We start from the raw sequence: 5,000 nt of genomic DNA, 5'->3' as shown, positions 1-5,000 counted from the left end.
CCACCCATGCCGGCAAAACAGTATCGCCATCTATGAAAATAGGGCGACACCACATGCAATACCGCCATCTATGCGCATCTGACAACACTACGTCCGCACCACAAAACATACCGCCATCTGTAGGTCTCCCGCAACATGACCTCCTCCAACGACGATACCGCCATCTATGCGACGCCAAGCCGATTAAGACAGCGATGGCGCCACAGTGCCCGCCTTTCGACGCCACCCACAAAGCCTGCAGCCTCTGTCGACCATAGCACCCAATCTCCAGTGGCTCTGCCGCACGAAGCCGTGGACCGGCAATGACTCCACCCGCACCCGTTCGTGCACCACCCCAACCGCCAAACTCGCACCTCCAGCGGATGAACGGCGGAAGTTTCCCGCACTCGTAAAGTGCAATCCACCCCTATAACTTGCGTTTCATGAAGAGTTATTTCCAATATGCGACATTCCCGCTGTCCCTATACATGAGCCGCGACCTGTACCACTTACGAGCGAGAGACGCGATCGCGTTGCTCACTGTACGGCGTCCGATACCGAGCCATCAGCATGTCGGTCCCCATGCGCGTTGCACTCGCACTCGCAGTCGCAAAAACGTGGGGCAAATATATTACGCGGAAGAGCTATAACAGACCGAGCCCCACTGCATGGGGGGAGTCTTTGTCACTAATGTACACAGATGGAACATTTTGGACTGGAACCAGATTACCCGTACACACGGCGCTGATTAGTAATCAATGCAGAGCCATCAAACTACAGCAAATATACACAACTGTCCGTATACATGCTGAAAGAGTCTGCCCACAATGGGAACCACACGTCAGCCAGACACTCTGATCACGCACCACTCTCTGCTTCTAACAGGCGCACATACAATATGTAAGCACCAGCATGGAACAACATCCAGTGCATCTTCTCCGCCACATTACACAATCCACACTATCACAACCAGACCAGGAGGTCCATGCGGAAAATACAATATCCCAGCCTTTCGACATCCACCATTGCGCAGACCAGGCACCAACACCCACACATGTCCTATACAACGGTGCACCCAACATCACAATAGTACCTCCTGTCACAGCGCACAAACAATGACATGAGTCAAAGACACAGGTCTCACACAAGCATAGAATTGGAGCGCCGCCTCTAATAAGCCAAAGGTGCATCCTGACGTGACAAATCTGATCATGTCACAAGCATTCACTTACTATAATCACTATCAACGAACCTGCCGCCCCCGCCCCCCCCCCTACACCTTTCCTTACAACAACGTGTAACCTAACCTAACCTAACCTAACCTATGTTGTACCTTAACCTAACCTATGTTGTACCTTAACCTAACCTATGTTGTACCTTAACCTAACCTATGTTGTACCTTAACCTAACCTATGTTGTACCTTAACCTAACCTATGTTGTACCTTAACCTAACCCATGTTGTACCTTAACCTAACCCATGTTGTGCCTTAACCTAACCCATGTTGTGCCTTAACCTAACCCATGTTGTGCCTTAACGTAACCCACGTTGTGCCTTAACGTAACCCACGTTGTGCCTTAACCTAACCCACGTTGTGCCTTAACGTAACCCACGTTGTGCCTTAACGTAACCCACGTTGTGCCTTAACGTAACCCACGTTGTGCCTTAACGTAACCCACGTTGTGCCTTAACGTAACCCACGTTGTGCCTTAACGTAACCCACGTTGTGCCTTAACGTAACCCACGTTGTGCCTTAACGTAACCCACGTTGTGCCTTAACGTAACCCACGTTGTGCCTTAACGTAACCCACGTTGTGCCTTAACGTAACCCACGTTGTGCCTTAACCTAACCCACGTTGTGCCTTAACCTAACCCACGTTGTCCCCTAACCTAACCCACGTTGTCCCCTAACCTAACCCACGTTGTCCCCTAACCTAACCCATGTTGTCCCCTAACCTAACCCATGTTGTCCCCTAACCTAACCCATGTTGTCCCCTAACCTAACCCATGTTGTCCCCTAACCTAACCCATGTTGTCCCCTAACCTAACCCATGTTGTCCCCTAACCTAACCCATGTTGTCCCCTAACCTAACCCATGTTGTCCCCTAACCTAACCCATGTTGTGCCCTAACGTAACCCATGTTGTGCCCTAACGTAACCCATGTTGTGCCTTAACGTAACCCATGTTGTGCCTTAACGTAACCCACGTTGTGCCTTAACGTAACCCACGTTGTGCCTTAACGTAACCCACGTTGTGCCTTAACGTAACCCACGTTGTGCCTTAACGTCACCCACGTTGTGCCTTAACGTAACCCACGTTGTGCCTTAACGTAACCCACGTTGTGCCTTAACGTAACCCACGTTGTGCCTTAACGTAACCCACGTTGTGCCTTAACGTAACCCACGTTGTCCGCTAACGTAACCCACGTTGTCGCCTAAACCTGCTCTGTAATTGTTATACGACTCGTTCAATTAGTGTAGTGTTGCCCACCCGCAACCCTCGCAATATAGTTCGCTACTCGCACTGCCCGCTCCCCTGTGTATCGCTTCATGTTAAACACCTTGCAAGTCTTGCTGACTTTCCACATGCTCCTGCTGTACACTGTTATGTGGATGGCAGCAGGACGTACATGCCGCCCCCCCCCCCACCCCTCCCCACGTCCCCACCTTGCCCCCTGCCTTCGCAAGCTGGTTGGTGAGAAGTTTGCATGTTCAATGCCCTTCGCATGCGACGTACTCAGGCTACGTTGTGGTGCGGCCTGTGTCAACTGTCCGCTGATGTCGTACACATAAACCACAATCTGTACTGCACATTCGTCCTTATGTACTGAATGATACATCGTGGCACATGTGTGACCGTACAACGACTGCGCCCAAAAACGGCGGACCATACAGTGCAAATATTGTGCACGCAGCTACGTGTCGTCTCCCTATGAGAGCTGGATTGCAGTGTGGTACGCCATAGAGACGTGTGGGAGGAACGGACGCCGTGGATGGCGATCAGCATGAGCTGTGTGTTGATGTATTCGGACCTAGTCGTCTCTCCTCAAACACCGTGATAGCATGGTGCACCGCGTTCCATATCTGCGACATGCTACAGAGGCCGGTTGACAGTCGTTCGAGCAATGGACATCGCATACGTACGGGGGCCACCTTCCACGTATTGTCTAGGCGTGCACATTTTGTTGCGTGTATGTGGGCAGACGTAGTGTGGCGTGACACCTGACACAGGCATGCAATAATCGTTGAAGTTGCTAATGGCGATGGACGCCTACGTTTGCTGGTGAAGTTACGCAAATGAAGAAATGGTAACCCGTTGTGGTGCGGTTGTTCTCGCTAGGGGTGAATCGGTGATGGCGACGATAGGTTGAGGTACTAACCGGTTGTTCCAGCGATACCCACCATGCCGATGAAACTGAACGGCATCTGGGTGTGAAGCGATACGCGGCGGTGGCTGGGTGGGACCGTCCCCGGCCGGTGAGGGGGCGCCTCCCGGCGTGCTGGCCGCGCGGTGCGTGGGCGCACGCGCTACAGCCGGCTGGTGGGGGCGGCCAGTGGCAGGCGCGCCGGCCGACGGACGCGGCAGGCGTCGCAGCTGCGCGCCGGCGCACCCTGCGCGCGGCGCCGTGCGGCCAAAGTAGGTCCTCGCGGGCCCGGTGCGAAGCGCGGTGGACATCTTCAGTGTGCTGGTCCGATTGAGGACTGTGTGCGTTGAGGATGCGCCGCCGCCCGGCGCTCGGCGCCGCGACGCCGTCTGCTGCTCGGTCGCCCCAGCGGTTCTCGCTGGTGGTTTGTATCGCAGCTGTGCGGATGTGTTGGCGCGTGCGCTGTGCTGGGAGAGTTCGCTTCGGCGCCCAAGTGGGGCTTTTGTCCTTCTGTGGCGCTGGCGTTGGAGCTGCCGGTCACCGTAGGTGGCGCGTGTTGTCTCCCGCCGGCAATGCCACGACAGCACGCTCCCGGGCCTCTGTCGGCAGCGGCAAGCTCAGTTGGGAGCACGGGTGGTCGCACCGAAAGCGTCTACTCGCCTAACTCCGGGCGATTGCGCCTCTCTCGAACCCGACCAAGTACTTGGGACGGCGCTGCGCGCCGCCGGGACCTGAGAGGGTTTCGAGGTGTATTGTGCAGGGGAGCTCAGCCTCCTCCTGTTTGCAGAATGATTGAGCGGACGCTTGCGTGTTCGCGCGGGCCCCCGGGACACACTCCCGGGCGGCCGGCTGCTCAGCTCTAGTTGACGCAGCTCCCTGGTTGATCCTGCCAGTAGTCATATGCTTGTCTCAAAGATTAAGCCATGCATGTCTCAGTACAAGCCGCATTAAGGTGAAACCGCGAATGGCTCATTAAATCAGTTATGGTTCCTTAGATCGTACCCACGTTACTTGGATAACTGTGGTAATTCTAGAGCTAATACATGCAAACAGAGTCCCGACCAGAGATGGAAGGGACGCTTTTATTAGATCAAAACCAATCGGTCGGCTCGTCCGGTCCGTTTGCCTTGGTGACTCTGAATAACTTTGGGCTGATCGCACGGTCCTCGTACCGGCGACGCATCTTTCAAATGTCTGCCTTATCAACTGTCGATGGTAGGTTCTGCGCCTACCATGGTTGTAACGGGTAACGGGGAATCAGGGTTCGATTCCGGAGAGGGAGCCTGAGAAACGGCTACCACATCCAAGGAAGGCAGCAGGCGCGCAAATTACCCACTCCCGGCACGGGGAGGTAGTGACGAAAAATAACGATACGGGACTCATCCGAGGCCCCGTAATCGGAATGAGTACACTTTAAATCCTTTAACGAGTATCTATTGGAGGGCAAGTCTGGTGCCAGCAGCCGCGGTAATTCCAGCTCCAATAGCGTATATTAAAGTTGTTGCGGTTAAAAAGCTCGTAGTTGGATTTGTGTCCCACGCTGTTGGTTCACCGCCCGTCGGTGTTTAACTGGCATGTATCGTGGGACGTCCTGCCGGTGGGGCGAGCCGAAGGCGTGCGACCGCCCCGTGCGTGCTCGTGCGTCCCGAGGCGGACC

General features: G+C 54.6%; 1 non-coding gene across 1 annotated transcript in view; it reads left to right on the top strand.

The window, feature by feature from the left end:
* Nucleotides 1-4,216: 4,216 nt before the first annotated feature.
* The window catches only part of LOC124774188, a 1,909-nt gene continuing 1,125 nt past the window's right edge, over nt 4,217-5,000 (top strand). Inside the window, exon 1 of the ribosomal RNA XR_007015179.1 lies at nt 4,217-5,000. This exon is cut by the window's right edge and continues 1,125 nt beyond it. This is a non-coding gene — a ribosomal RNA (small subunit ribosomal RNA).

The sequence above is a fragment of the Schistocerca piceifrons genome, unplaced genomic scaffold, assembly GCF_021461385.2.
Source record: "Schistocerca piceifrons isolate TAMUIC-IGC-003096 unplaced genomic scaffold, iqSchPice1.1 HiC_scaffold_961, whole genome shotgun sequence".
NCBI classification, from domain to species: Eukaryota; Metazoa; Arthropoda; class Insecta; order Orthoptera; family Acrididae; genus Schistocerca; species Schistocerca piceifrons.
The sequence above is the reverse complement of the archived record's forward strand: the minus strand, read 5'-3'. Positions and strand labels throughout refer to the sequence as shown.